The sequence below is a fragment of the Phyllostomus discolor genome, chromosome 15 (genome assembly GCF_004126475.2).
Source record: "Phyllostomus discolor isolate MPI-MPIP mPhyDis1 chromosome 15, mPhyDis1.pri.v3, whole genome shotgun sequence".
In the NCBI taxonomy this organism is placed as follows: domain Eukaryota; kingdom Metazoa; phylum Chordata; class Mammalia; order Chiroptera; family Phyllostomidae; genus Phyllostomus; species Phyllostomus discolor.
The window spans coordinates 11,181-27,994 of record NC_040917.2 but is presented as its reverse complement, the minus strand read 5'-3'; positions in this window follow the sequence as shown (position 1 = coordinate 27,994).

Here is a 16,814-nt window from a genome sequence, read left to right as displayed (position 1 = left end):
ACATGGTTAACACTATAAGGAGCCAAAGGATAACCCATCTCTTCTCTAATGGCTGCTAAAGTAAATATCATAGTATACTGTCTTATTGTTTTAAACCATTTTGCCTTACTCCTCCAACTGATCACAAAAAAACAATAGGGGGAAGCTGTGAGCACCAGGATACATGAAGGAGATTGCACCACTGAATCTCACAAATATTCTACCACAGAAGTTCACACCATAATTAAAGGGAATTAGAACAGATCAAATTAACAAACAAGAAGGAAAAAGAAGAAACCCATGAACAATGAGAAAACAAGAAACAACCCCCAATTGAAGGGAAAGGAGGAAGCCTCAGGAAAAATGCTAAATGAAATAGAGGCAACTCAACTATCAGATAGTGAGTTCAAAACAATGATTACCAGGAAGTTCAATGAACTCACAATGAGCTTTCAGAAATTAGAGGGAAACTACATCAATCTCACTGAAAACTATATAAACATGAAAAAGGAAATAGAAACTCTCAACAAAGGTCAAGAGTAAATGAAGAATACAATTTCTGAACTGAAGAACACAGTAGAAGGAATGAAAAGCAGGATTGATGAAGCAGATCGGACTAGCAAGCTGGAGGACATAGTGGAAAACAGCATCCAGAAAGAGCAAGAAAAGGAAAAGAGGCTCAGAAAGAATGAAGAGGGATTAAGAGAAATTCAAGACACTATGAAATGTAATAATACCCGTATAATAGGGATACCAGAAGGAGAAGAAGAAGAGCAAGGGATCGAAAACGTAGTTGAACAAGTAATGAAGGAGAACTTCCCTAATTTGATGAGAGAAAAAGTCACACAAATTCAGGAAACACAGAGAGTCCCAATCAAGAGGAACCCAAAGAGACCCACCCCAAGGCACATCATAATTAAAATGACAAAATTTCAAGACAAAGAGAGAATCTTAAAGGCAGCAAGGGAGAAAAAGGAAGTAACATACAAGGGAGCCCCAATAAGGCTAACAGCTGACTTCTCAATGGAAACACTTGAAGCCAGAAGAGAATGGCAAGAAATACTCCAGGTAATGAGAACCAGAGGGCTGCAACCAAGGCTACTATATCCAGCAAGGCTCTCGATCAAGATAAAAGGCCAAATAAGAAGCTTCCCAGAAAAAAAGAAGTCTAAAAGAATACACCTCGACCAAACCAGCTCTGCAAGAGATTCTAAAAGGACTGCTTTAAGGAATGGAGGGAAAAGAGAGAGAGAGAGAAACACACATACATAAAAGACAATGAATAAGTACCTATCAATAATAACCTTAAACGTAAATGGATTAAATGCTCCAATCAAAAGACATAGAATAGCTGATTGGATAAGAAAAAAATGACCCACATATCTGCTGTCTACAAGAGACCCACCTCAGGATAAAAGACCTACACAGGCTGAAAGTGAAGGGCTGGAAACAAATCTTCCAAGCAAATGGACAGGAAAAAAAGCTGGGGTAGCAATACTCATATCAGAAAAAATAGACTTCCAAAAAAGGTCCATAAAGAGAGACCCAGAATGTCACTTCATAATACTCAAGGGAATAATCCATCAAGAAGACATAAATATTGTAAATAGATATGCACCCAACATAGGAGCACCGAAATACATAAAGAAAATCTTAGAGGACTTCAAGAAAGATATGGACAGCAACACAATTATAGTGGGAGATTTTAACACCCCACTATCAAAAATGGACATATCCTCTAAACAAAATATCAACAAAGATATTGTGGCATTGAACAATACCCTTGATGAAATGGACTTTACTGATATATACAGAGCCCTCCATCCAAAAGAAGCTAAATATACATTCTTTTCAAATGTACACGGAACATTCTCAAAGATAGACCACATGATAGGTCAAAAACAAGCCTCAAGAATTTCAAGAAAATTGAAATCATACCGAGCATTTTCTCAGACCACAAGGGACTGAAGCTAGAAACCAACCCCAAGGAAAAAAACCAAAAACACTCAAAATCATGGAGGTTAAATAGCATGCTATTAAACAATGAATGGGTCAAGAATGATATCAGGGAAGAAATCAAAAGGTTTCTGGAAACAAATGAAAAGCAACTCACAAAAACCCAAAACTTATGGGACACAGCCAAGGCAGTCCTGAGAGGGAAGTTAATAGCGATACAGGCCCACCTAAATAGGTTAGAAACATTCCAAACAAACAACCTAAGACTACATCTACAAGAACTCGAGGAACAACAAAGGCAGCCCAGAGCAAGCAGAAGGAAGGAAATAACCAAGATCAGAGCAGAATTAAATGACATAGAGACTAAAAGCACAATTCTAAGGATCAATGAATCCAAGAGCTGGTTCTTTGAAAACATAAACAAAATCGACAAGCCTTTAAGCAGACTCATCAAGAAAAAAAGAGAGAAGACCGAAATAAACACAATCAGAAATGAAAGAGGAGAGATTACAACAGATAGCACAGAAATACAAAGGATTGCAAGAAATTACTACAAAGAGCTGTATGCCAAGAAATTTGAAAACCTAGGTGAAATGGACAACTTCCTAGAAAAATATAATCTTCCAAAGCTCAATGAAAAAGAAGCAGAAAGCCTGAACAGACCAATAACAACAAAAGAAATTGAAGCAGTAATAAAAAAAACTCCCAACACACAAAAGCCCGGGGCCAGATGGTTTCACAGGAGAATTCTACAAAGCATTTAAGGAAGAGCTAACCCCTATCCTTCACAGACTATTCCAAAAAACCCCAAAAGATGAGAGTCTCCCAAACTCTTTTTATGAGGCCAACATCATCCTAATTCCAAAACCAGATAAAGACACAACAAAGAAAGAAAACTTCAGGCTAATATCACTGATGAACATTCATGCTAAAATCCTCAACAAAATACTGGCAAACTGCATCCAACAATACATTAAAAAGATCATACACCATGACCAAGTGGGATTCATTCCAGGGATGCAAGGATGGTTCAATATTCGCAAGTCAGTAAATGTAATACATCACATAAACAAAAGCAAAGACAAAAAACACATGATCATATCAATTGATGCAGAAAAAGCATTTGGCAAGGTACAGCACCCATTCATGATAAAAACACTCAGCAAAGCAGGAATAGAGGGAGCATTCCTCAACATAATAAATGCCATATATGAGAGGCCTACAGCCAGCATCATACTCAATGGGCAAAAATTAAAATCTTTTCCACTAAGATCAGGAAAAAGGCAAGGCTGTCCACTTTCACCACTTCTGTTCAATATAGTACTGGAAGTTTAAGCCACAGCAATCAGAGAAGAAAAAGAAATAAAAGGCATTCAAATCAGAAAGGAGGAAACAAAGCTGTCACTGTTTGCAGATGACATGATAGTATACATAGAAAACCCTATAGACTCTACCAAAAAACTGCTTGACCTAATCAATGAATTGGGCAAAACAGCGGGATACAAAGTCAATATCCAGAAATCAAAGGCATTTCTGTACACCAACAATGAAACAGCAGAAACAGAGATCAAGGAAAAAATCCCATTCAAAATAGCAAAAAGAAAAATAAAATATCTAGGAATAAACTTAACCAAAGAGGTAAAAGACCTGTATTCAGAAAACTACACAACACTGAAGAAAGAAATCAAGGAAGACACAAACAAATGGAAACATATACCGTGTTCATGGACTGGAAGAATTAATATCATTAAAATGTCCATACTACCCAAAGCAATTTACACATTCAATGCAATTCCTATTAAAGTACCAATGGCATATTTCACAGACATAGAACAAACACTTCAAAAATTTATATGGAATTATAATCGACCCCGAATAGCTGCTGCAATTTTGAGAAAGAAGAGTAAAGTAGGAGGGATCACAATACCCGACACTAAACTATACTACAAGGCCACTGTAATCAAAACAGCCTGGTACTGGCATAAAAAACAGGCACATAGACCAATGGAACAGAACAGAGAGCCCAGAAATAAGCCCAAGCCTCTATGGTCAATTAATATTTGACAAAGGAGGCAGCAACATTAAATGGGATAAAAATAGCCTATTCAACAAATGGTGTTGGGAGAATTTGGCAGCCACATGCAAAAAAAATGAAACTCAAGCACCAATTTACACCTTATACAAAAATAAATTCAAGGTGGATAAAAGACTTAAATATAAAACGTGACGCCATTAAAGTCCTAGAGGAGAATGTAGGTAGGAAAATCTCAGATATTTCACGAAGAAACTTTTTTACTGATGTGTCCCCTAGAACAAGGGACATAAAGGAAAGAACAAACAAATGGGACCTCATCAAAATTAAAAGCTTCTGCACAAAAGAAAACAGTATCGAAATGAAAAGAGAACCAACTGTATGGGAAAACATATTTGCCAATGATACCTCAGACAAGGTTTAATCTCCAAAATATATAAAGAACTTACAAGATTTTACTCTAAGAAGACAAGGAATCCAATTAAAAAGTGGGCAAAGGACTTGAACAGACACTTCTCCAAGGAGGACATACAGAAAATCCAAAGACACATGAAACGATGTTCAATATCGCTAGCTATCAGAGAGATGCAAATTAAAACCACAATGAGATACCACTTCACACCAGTTAGAATGGCCATCATAAACAAAGCAACAAACAACAAGTGTTGGAGAGGTTGTGGAGAAAAGGGGACCCTAGTGCACTGCTGGTGGGACTGCAGACTGGTACAACCACTATGGAAACCAGTATGGAACTTCCTCAGAAAAATAAAAATGGATCTGCCTTTTGACCCAGCAATTCCACTGCTGGGACTCTGTCCTAAGAATACTAAAACACCAGTTCAAAAGAACCTATGCATCCCAGTGTTCATAGCAGCACAATTTACAATAGCTAGATGCTGGAAGCAACCAAGATGCCCATCAGTAAATGAATGGATCAAAAAACTATGGTACATTTACACAATGGAATTCTATACAGCAGAAAGAAAGAAAGAGCTCCTACCCTTTGCAACAGTGTGGATGGAGCTGGAAAACATTATGCTAAGCGAAACAAGCCAGGCAGTGAAAGAAAAATACCATATGATCTCACCTTTAACAGGAACCTAAATAACAAAACAAAGAAGCAAGCAAAATATAACCAAAGACACTGAAATAGAGGACAGGCTCATGGTGACCGGAGGGGAGAGAAGAGGGAATTTAAGGGGTCAGTGGGAAGGGCTCACAGGAACAAACTTAAAGGGCACATGGTCATAAACTAAGGGGATAGTGGTAATGGGAGGGAAGTGGGGAGGGTGGGAGGGGGGAATGGACTGGGATTAAAAAGGAGAAAACTGTATTTGAACAATGATTAAAATATAATTAAAAAACCCCTTAACCTAACCCCTAACCCTAAGCCTAATCCTAAACCTAACCCAAAATGTAACACTAGCCTGAGCCCTGCCCCTAGCACGAATCCTGACCCAAACCCTAAACCTAACACTTACCCCGAGACTACCACTAACCCTAGTCCGAACACTAACTCTTGCCTAGCCCTAAACTCACCTTAACCCTAGCACTAATTCTGACCTGGGCCCTGATCCTGACCCTAAGCCTAACGCTAACCATAAACTGAGCAATAGCCCTAATCTTAACCATACAGCTAGCCCAAGGCCTAAACATAAATGTATCCCAAATCCTAACCCTTGCCCTAGTGCATCCCTAACCCTAACTCTGAACCTCACCCAACATCAACCCCAAACCCAATCTGAACGCCAACGCCAACCCCAGTGCTAACCCTAACCTAAACCCAAAACTGAAGAGTAACCCTCCCCCTAATTCTAACCCTAACCACAACCCCAACCATAGCCCTAGCCCTCGCCCTAGCTGTAACCTAACCCTAACCTTAGCCTTAAAGCAACCAATAGCTCCAGACTTAGCTCTGGCCCTAACACTAACCCTAACCCTAATCTCAAATCTTAAGCCTAATACTAATCTAACCCTATCTGTAAACCTGGCCCTAGACCTAGGCCTAATACTAACAACCAATCTAATCTTAGCAGTAGCCCTAGACCTTTCCCTAACCCTTTTCCTAAACCTAGCTCTAACTCTATCCATATGCTAACCCTGGTCCTAGCCCAAAACCTAAACCTAACCCTAGCCCTATTTGAACACTAACACTAGCCATGACACTCACCCTGACCTGAACTTTACCCTGATACTAACCATAATGCTAACATTAGCCTAAACCCTAGCCCTAACTCTAAACCATGTAGTAACATTACCCTAACCAAAACCCGTACACGAAGAGTATCCCTAACCTTACTCCAAACCCTAACCCTAACCCTAATACAAACCCTAGCCTTAACCCTAACCTTAAACCTAAACCTAACCTAAACACTAGCCATAACACTAACCCTAGCCATAACACTATTCCCACCCCTTAACCTAGCCCTATCTCTAGACCTAACACAAACCCCAACACTAAACCCAATGCAAGGCACAAACCAAACAATAAACCTAAACCTAATCCTAGCCCTAGCCTTAGCCCTATCCCTAACTGTAACTCTACACTTAGCCCTAACCCTAACCTTAAGCCTCACCATGACCTTAAATCTAACCCTAGCGCAACTGTAACACAACCGTAACCGTAACCCAAACCCTAACCGTAACCCTAACCCCCACCATGACCTTAAATCTAACCTTAACTCAACCGTAACCCAACTGTAACCATAATCCAAATCCTAACCCTAAACCTAACCCCCTCCCTAAACTTAAATCTAACACTAGTCCTAAACATAATCCTAACCAGAAACAGAACCATAACACTAACAATAACCCAATCCCCAACCCTAAACATAAACCTCGACTGACCCTAATCCTAGCCCTAGACATAGCCCTAACCCCAGCCCTCATACAAACACTAACCCCAACACTAACCCCAGAGGCGGCCCTAGCCCTATCCCTAGCCCTAACCCTTAACCTACTCCTACCCCTAACCCTAAATCAAATCCTAAACCTATACCTAGGCCTAACCCTATTGCTACCCAAACACAAACCCTAAAACTAGCCCTAGCTCTAAACCTAACCATAACCCTAGACCTAACCATAATCCTAGCCCTAACGCTAGCCCTAACCTGAACACTAACACTAAACTTAGGCCTACCCCTAAACTATCCCTAAACCTAGCCCTAACCCTAATCCAAGCCATAGCACTAACCCTAGTGTTAGCCCTAATCCTACCCCTAATCCCAACACCAACCACAAAAACAATGTCAACCTGAACCCTAACAGAAACCCTAACATTAACCTAGCCCTAACCCTGAGCCTGACCATGACCCTGACCCTAACCATAACGATAACCCAAACCCAAGAATTAGCCCTAATCTTAACCATAAGCATAGCCCTAACCCTAACCCTAGCTCTAACCCTTGCTCTGGCTCTAACCTTAGCCCTAGCCCTAACCCCAATACTAGCCCAACACCTAACCTTTACCCTAGCCCTAGTCAAACCCTAACCCTCACCGTGACCCTAAACATAACGCTAACCCTAGCCCAAACCTAGACCTAACCCCAACATAGCCCTAACCCTTATCTTAACCCTAACCCTAACTCAATCCCTAACCCCAACCCAAGCCTAACTCTAGCCATAGCCCTAGGACTAGCACTAATGCTAGCAATAGCCATAATAATAACTCTAACCCTAGACTTTACCCTAATCTTAACACTAGCCCTAATCTAACAGCAAAATGAGCCATAACCTTGACCCTGAAACTAACCTTGTCCCCTTGACCTTAACAATAAAGCTAACCCTAGCCCAAGCCTTAGCCACTGAATCCCTAACCCTAACATTAGTCCTTACCACAACCAGAAGCAGAACCCAAACTCTGACGCTAAACCTAACCCCAGATCTAACCATAACCCTAACTCTAATCTTAGCTGTAACCCTAATCCTAGCCCTAACCCTAACTTTTACACAAATGTTCTCTAACCCTAAACCTAGCCCTAACCCTGACCCTGACCATGACCCTGACCCTAACCATAACACTAACCCAAACCCAAGCATTAGCCTTAATCCTAACCATACCCCAGCCCTAACCCTAACCCTAACCCCTAGGACAAGACTTACCTCTTACCCTGGTAATAACCCTAACCCTAACCCTAATGCAGGTTGTAAGGGTAACCCTAACCTGAACCTGAATCCTACCACTAACCCTAACCCTAGCCCTAACCCAAACACTTCCTAATCTTAACATAGCCTTAAACCAAAAGCAAACCCTAACACTTGTTCTAAAACAAACCTTGGCCATAACCCTATGCCTAGCCTTAATCTTGGCTCTCACTTTTGCTGGAATGCCAAAACTGACCCTAACACTAGCCCGAGACTGAGGCCAAGTGCTAGCCCTAACCCTAACCCCAAATCCAACCAAAAATCCAACCCTAACTATAACCTAACCCTAGTCGTATCCCTATCCCCAGCCCTAAACCAAACTCTATCCCTAACTCTAACGCTAATGCTAACACTAGATCTAACCCTAACCCTAACAGCCACCCCAACTTTAAACCCAACCCTAACCCTAACACTAACCCTAACGTGAGCTCTAGCCAAGGACCTAACCCTAACCCTGAACTTTTACCTGACCCTGACCCTAACTCTAACACTAACACATATCCCAAGTCCTACCCCTAACCATAAAGTAGTCCTACCCTGACACTAACTGTAGCCCTAAAGCTAACCCTAAACCTAACATTAGCCCAGTTCTAATACCAACTGAAAACCTTACACTACTCCTAGGCCTAGCCATAGAGCTAGCCCTAACCCCGACCCTAAACCTCACCATACCATATATGTAAGACTAGCCCAAGCCCTAGCCCTACCCCTAAACCTAACTCCAGCCCTAACCCCAACCTAAACCCACACCCAAAGAGTAACACTACCCCTAATTCTAACCCAGACCATAACCCTAACCACAACCCTAACCGTAGCCCTAGCCCTAGCCCTAGCTGAAACCTAACCCTAACCCTAGCCTAAAACCAACCAATAGCTCCAGAATTAGCACTAGCCCTAACACTACTCTAACTATATCCCTAAGCCTAAGACTAAGACTAACCTAACCCTAACTCTACACCTCGTCCTAGCCCTAGCCCTAAAGCTAACACCAGACCTAACCCTAGCAGCAGCCCTAGACCTTTCCCTAACCCTATTCCTAAACCTAGCTCTATCCCTATACATGCCCTAACCCTGCTCCTAGCCCTAAACCTAAACCTAACTCTAGCCCTAGCCCTAAACCTAAACCTGACCCTAGCCATAACCCTAAACCTTAACCCTAACCCAAACTCCTAACCTTAATCCTAAAGCTAGAGCTAACCCTAATACTGACCATGACCCAGATCCTGATCCTAAACCTGATTCTAAACCTAACGCTGACCCTAAACCTAGCCCAAGCCCAAACCATAAACCTGACCCTAGCCCTAGCCTTTACCCTAACAATAACACTACCCATAAGCCGAACCTTCTTCCTAAACCTAAACTTAACCCTAACCCTAGCCCTTACCCTAACCTGAACCATAGAACTAGCCCTAATCCTAACTTTAACCCTATGCTAATCACAATACCAACCATAACCCCAAACCCAACCCAAACACTAACCCTAATCCTAATCATAGCCATAGCTCTCCCCCTAGTCCTTGTCCTAACCCTAATCCCAACACCAACCGCAACCTCAATATCAACCTGAACCTTAACCCTAACCATAACCCTAGCCTTAGCTCCTATGATAGCCCTAACCCTAGCCCTAACCCTAACTCTAGCCCTAGACCTAACCCTGAGTCTAACCCTAGCCCTAACCCTCACCTTAACCCCCACCCTAACTCGAACCATAGATATATGCCTAGGGCTAGCCCAAAGCCCAACCTTAGCGCTAACCCTAACTCTATCCCTGGCCCTAACCATAAGCCTAACCATAGCCCTAATCAAACACTCACACTAGCCATGACCCTGACCCTGACCTGAACTTTACCCTGACACTAAGCATAATGCTAACATTAGCCCAAACCCTAGCCCTAACTCTAAACCTGGTCCTAACATTAACCCTAAGTGAAACCTGAACACTAACAGTATCCCTAAGCCTACTCCAAACCCTAACCCTAATCCTCACGGTAGACCTAATACTAACCCTAGCCTTAACCCTAACCTTAAACCTAACCCTAACACTAGCCATAATGCTAACCCTAGCTGTAACACTATTCCCAGCCCTCACCCGAGCCCTACCTACTGTCCTAAACCAAACCCACCCCCCAAAACCCAATGCAAAGCACAAACCGAACACTAAACCTAACCCTAATTTTAGCCCTAGCCTTAGCCCTATCCCTAACTGTAACTCTACACTTAGCCCTAACCCTAACCCTATCCCCCCATGACCTTGACTCCAACCCTACTCCTAACAGTAACCCAAACCCTAACCCTAAACCTAACCCTAGTCCTAACCCTAACCCTAACCCTAACCCTATCCCTAAACCGAAACCTAACTGTACACCTCATCCTAACCCTAGCCTTAAACCTAACCCTGACCCTAACCCTAACAGTAGCCCTCAACATAACCCTAGCCCTAACACTAACCCTAACCCTAGCCCTAACCCTAATCTTAGCCCTAAACTTAACCCTTACACTAGCCCTACTCTAACCCTAACGCTTAGTCCTAACCCTAACCTTGACTCTGACCCTAACCATAACACTAACCAAGCCCAAGCCCTAGCCGTAACCTTAAGCCTCACCATACGCCTAAACCTAATGCAAGGCCAGACCATACCGTCACCCTAGCCCTAACCATAACACTGACGGTAACCCTAACTGGAACCCTAACCCTAGGCCTAGCTGTAGCATTAGCTCTAACCTTAACACTAAACCTAAACCTAGGGCGAACACAAACCCAAATACTAGCCCTATCCCTAACCCTAAACCTAAACTTAACCCTAGTCCTAAACCTAAAATTACCCCTAATGCAAACCCAAGCCCTAATCCCAACCCGAACCCAAACTCAAGCCTTAGCCCTAGCCCTAGGACAAACCCTAACTCTAACCCTATTGTAACAGGGTGCAGCCAAGAGGGGAGCCTCAAATAGGGATCTGTGATAAGATCCAGAAGAGCCTGGAAATAATTGGCTCCACACTACAGGGCCACACCTGCCCAGAATCTGGCAGCTGTAGCCAATTATGAGAGGAGCCTGAAATGGGGCTTCAGAGGAAGATTGGCGCTGGGATTTAAACCGAGATGTGGCAGCCATTGGAGGGGGAGAACCATGCGCAGCCCTGCAAGAGAGAACCACACAGCTTTAGCAGAGTGAAGGCTCTTGCGGCCCTGAGGGAGAGAACCATGCGGCTTTGATGGATTGGAGACTCCCATGGTTCGGGGAGAGAGGACCACCTGCCTTTGCCAGAGTAGGGACCCCCGCAACTTTAGGAGATGCGGTTCTCTTGACTGGGCAAAGGGGGAAGGAAGGAAGGACTGTGTACGTTTGTGGGTGATTTAAGGGACTTTAGGATTTTTGGTGAAGACATTAGGTCCCTCCTTTAAGTTTGTATAGCATTAAATAAACGTTTCCTTTCCTTTTCACAAATCTCTGGCATTGAGAGAGGTCTTTCCTCTGGCGGCAGACATAATGGACCTGGGGGCTTCTTTATATCATCCCAGGCCCCCCCTTGTTTGTTCTGTAACACTGAGTAACCCTAACTCTAGCCCTAATTGAGCCCTAACACTAGCCATATCCATGACAGTGAGTTGACCCTGACCCTAACCATAATGCTACCTTACCCAAGCCTGATCCTGACCCTAACCCTCATCCTAACCATAACCCTAGTCCGAACCCTAACCCTAACACTAACCCTAGCCTAACCAGAGCTATAGCCATAGGTCTAACCTTACCTGTAACCCTAACCCTAATCCTCACCTTGAACCTGACCCGCACCCTCATCCTAACTCTAATGCTAACCCTAACCAGAGCAGAAGTCCTAACCCTAACCTTCAACCTAGCCCTGGGCCTAACTGTAACCCTTGACCTAACCCTAAGACTACTCCTAGCCCTAGCCCTAGCCTTCGGCCTGAGCCTAACCCTAACCCTAGCCTTATCCCTAACACTAATTGTATACCTAACCCTAGTGCAAGGCCTAGCCATAGACCCAAACCTCACCCTAAAAGTAAACCTAACCCCTAACCCCTACCCCAAGCCTAATCCTAAACCTAACCCAAAATCTAACACTAACCTGATACCTGCCCCTAGCCCGAAACCTGACCCAAACCCTAAACTTAACACTTACCCTGAGCCTAACCTTAACCCTAACCCTAGCACTAATCCTGACCTGAGCCCTGACCCTGACCCTAAACCTAATGCTAACCATAAGCTGAGCAATAGCCCTAATCATAACCATATAGCTAGCCCAAGGCCTAAACGTAACTGTAGCCCAAATCCTCACCCTTGCCCTAGTGCATCCCTAACCCTAACTTCAAACCTAACACAACATCTACCCAAAACCTAATCCGAACACCAACTCCAACCCCAGCCCTTTTCCCTGAACCTATCCCTAGACCTAACCATAACCCCAACCCTAAACCTAAACCTCAACTGACCCTAATCCTAGCCCTAGACGTAGCCCTAACTGCATCCCTCACACTAACACTAACCCTAACACTAAACCTAGAGGTGGCCCTGGCCCTATCCCAAGCCCTCTCCATAAACCTAGTCCTACTCTTACTCCTAAACCTAACCCTAAATCAAATTCTAACCCTATACCTAGCCCTAACCCTAACCTGAATACTAACCCTAAACCTAGCCTTAGCCCTAAATCTAATCATAACACTAGCCCTAACCCTAATCCTACCCCTAAGCTTAACCCTAACCTGAACACCAAACCTAAACCTAGCCCTAACATATCCCTACCCCTAGCCCTAACCCTTCCTCTAGCCCTAGACCTAGACCTAACCCTAGTCCTAGCCCTAACCCTAATCCTAGCCCCAAACATAACCCTTGTCCTAGCCCTAATCAAACCCTAAACCTTACCCTAACCCTGAGACTGACCCTAGCCCTAACACTAACCCTAACCCAAACCCTAGACCTAACCCTAACCATAGCCCCAACCTTAATCTTAACCATAACCCTAACTCAAGTTCTAAGCTTAACCCAAGCCTAACTCTAGCCATAGCCCTACGACTACCCATATGCTAGCAAAAGCCATAACCATAACTCTAACCCTAGACTTTACACTAATCTGAACCCTAGCCCTAATCTAACCCCAAAATGAGCCATAACCCTGACCCTGACACTAACCTTGTCCCTGGATTTAACAATAACACTAACCCTAGCCCAAGCTCTAGCCACTAAATCCCCAACCCTGACCCTAACACTAGGCCTTATCAAAACCAGAACCAGAACCCGAACTCTCATGCTAAACCTAACCATAGATCTAACCATAACCCTAACTCTAATTCAAGCTCTAACCCTAATCCTAGCCCTAACCCTCACCTCTACACAAGTGTTTTCTAACCCTAAACCTAGCTCTAACCCTGACCCTGACCATGACCCTGACCCTAACCATAACACTAACCCAAAACCAAGCATTAGCCCTGAATCTAACCATAGTGCTAGCCCTAACCCTAACCCTAGCCCTAACCATTGCCCTGGCCCTAAACCTAGTCCTAACCCCAACCTTAGCCCTACCCCTAGCCCTAGGACAAGCCTTAACCTCTTACCCTGGTATTAATCCTAACCCTAACTCAGGTTGTAATGGTAACTCTAACGGAATCACGAACCTTACCACTAACCCTAACCCTAGCCCTAACCCTAACAGTTCCTAATCCCAACATAGCCTTAAACCAAACCCTAAACCTAACACTTGTCCTAAACCAAACCCTTGCCATAACCCTATGGCTAGCCATAATCTCAGCTCACACCTTTGCTGGAAGGCCAAACCTGACCCTAACACTAGCCTGAGACCGAGCCCAAGTGCTAGCCCTAACCCTAAGCCCAAACCCAACTAAAAACCCAACTCTAATTGTAACCTAACCCTAGTCCTATCCCCAACCCTAGCCCTAAACTGAGCTCTATTCCTAACCCTAATGCTAACGCTAACACTAGACATAACCCTAACCCTAACTTCCACCTTAACTTTCAGCCTAACCCTAGCTCTAGCCCTAACACTAACTCTAATGCAAGCTCTAGCCAAGGCCCTAACCCTGAACTTTTATCTGACCCTGACACTAACTCTAACACAAACACTAACAAACACTAATACATATCCCACATCCTACCCCTAACCATAAAGTAGTCCTAACCCTAATCGTAGCCCTAAACCTAGCACTCAACCTACCACTAGTCCAGCCTTAGTACCAAGTGAAAATCTCACACTACTCCTAGGCCTAGCCATAGACCTAGCCCTAACCCTGACCCTAAACCTAATCGTATAGGTAACCCTAGCCCAGGCCCTAGCCCTAACCCTAAACCTACCCCCAGCCCTAACCCCAACCTAAACCCACACCCAAAGAGTAACGCTACCCCTAATTCTAACCCGGACCGTAACCCTAACCACAAGCCTAACTGTAGCCCTAGCCCTAGCCCTAGCTGTAACGTAACCCTAACCCTAGCCTTTAAACAACCAATAGCTCCAGGCTTAGCTCTAGCCCTAACACTACCCTAACTATAATTTCTAATCCTAAACCTAAAACTAACCTAACCCTAACTCTACACCTAACTCTAGCCCTAGCCCTAAAGCTAACACCAGACCTAACCCTAGCAGCAGCCCTAGACCTTTCCCTAACCCTATTCCTAAACCTAGCTCTATCCCTCTCCATGCACTAACCCTGCTCCTACCCCTAAACCGAAACCTAACTCTAGCCCTAGCCCTAAACCTAAACCTGACCCTAGCCATAACCTTAACCCTAACCCTAACCCTAACCTTAATCCTAAAGCTAGAGCTAACCATAACACTAACCATGACCCAGACCTTGATCCTTAACCTGAATCTAAACCTAACACTAACCCTAAACCTAGCCCAAGCCCGAACCATAAACCTGACCCTAGCCCTAGCCTTAACCCTAACCCTACCTGTAAGCTGAACCTTCTTCCTAAACCTAAACTTAAACCTAACCCTAGCACTAACCCTAACCTGAACAATTGAACTAGTCCTAACTCTCACCTTAACCCTAACCCTAACTCGAACCATAGATATAGCCCTAGACCTAGCCCAAACCCTAACCCTAGCACTAACCCTAACTCTATCCCTAGCCCTAACCATAAGCCTAACTGTAGCCCTAATCTAACCCTCACACTAGCCATGACTCTGACCCTGACCTGAACTTTAACCTGACACTAACCATAATGCTAACATTAGCCCTAACCCTAACCTGAACCATAGAGCTAGTCCTAATCCTAACTTTAGTGTAGGGTTACAGTTAAGAATAGGGCTAAGGCTAGGGCTAGGATTAAGGTTAGGTTTAGTGTTCAGTTTGTCCTTTGCTTTGGGTTTGGTGTTGGCATTTGGGTTAGGGCTGGGAATAGCGTTACAACTAGGGTTAGTGTTAGGGTTAGCTTTATGGTTAGGGTTAAAGGTAGGTTTAGTATTAGGTCTACAGTTAGGATTAGGGATAGGGTTTGGAGTAAGCTTAGGGATACTGTTAGTGTTCAGGTTTCACTTAGGGTTAATGTTAGGACTAGGTTTAGAGTTAGGGCTAGGTTTTGGGCTAATGTTAGCTTTATGGTTAGTATCAGGATAAAGTTCAGGTCAGGGTCAGGGTCATGGCTAGTATGCGGGTTAGATTAGGGCTATGGTTAGGCTTATGGTTAAGGCTAGGGATAGAGTTAGGGTTAGCACTAGAGTTAGGGTTTGGGCTAGCCCTAGGGATATATCTATGGTTTGAGTTAGGGTTAGGATTAAGGTGAGGGTTAGGGTTAGGTTTAGGCTCAGGGTTAGGGCTAGGGCTAGAGTTAGGGCTATCATTGGAACTAAGGCTAGGGTTAGGGTTAGGGTTGGGTTTGGGTTAGGTTTACAATTCAGGCTTGGGCTAGGTTTAGGGTTAGGTTTAGGGCTAGGAGCAGGGTTAGCGTATTGATAGGATTAGGGCTAGGTTTAGGAATAAGGTTAGGGAAAGATCTAGGGCTACTGCTAGAGGTAGATCTGGTGTTAGCATTATGACGATGGCTAGGGCTAGGTGTAGAGTTAGGGTTAGGTTAATCATAGACTTAGGATTAGGGTTAGGGTTAGTGTTAGGGCTAGAGCTCAGTCTGGAGTTATTGGTTGGTTTAAGGCTAGGGTTAGGGTTATGTTTCAGCTAGGGCTAGGGCTAGGGCTACGCTTAGGGTTTTTCTTAGGGTTACAGTCCGGATTGGAATTATGGGTAGCATTACTCTTTGGGTTAGGGTGTAGGTTAGGGTTAGGGTTGAGGGTAGGTTTAGGGGTAGGCCTAGGGGTACCTATATGGTTAGGTTTAGCGTCAGGGTTAGGGCTAGGTCTATGGATAGGCCTAGGAGTAGTTTTAGGTTTTCGGTTGGTATTAGGGCTAGGGCTAGTGTTAGGTTTAGGGCTATGGTTAGTGTTAGTGGTAGGGCTTCTTTATGGTTAGGGGTAGGACGCGGGACATGTGTTAGTGTTAGAGTAAGGGTCAGGGTCAGGTAAAAGGTTAGGGTTAGGATTAGGGCCTTGGCTAGAGCTCACATTAGGGTTAGTGTTTGGGCGAGGGCTAGGGTTAGGTTTAAAGTTAGGGTGGATGTTAGGGTTAGGGTTAGTTCCAGCATTAGCATTAGCGTTAGGGTTAGGGATAGAGCTCGGTTTAGGGCTAGGGTTAGGGATAGATAGCACTAGGGTTGGGTTAAAATTAGGGTTGGTTTTTT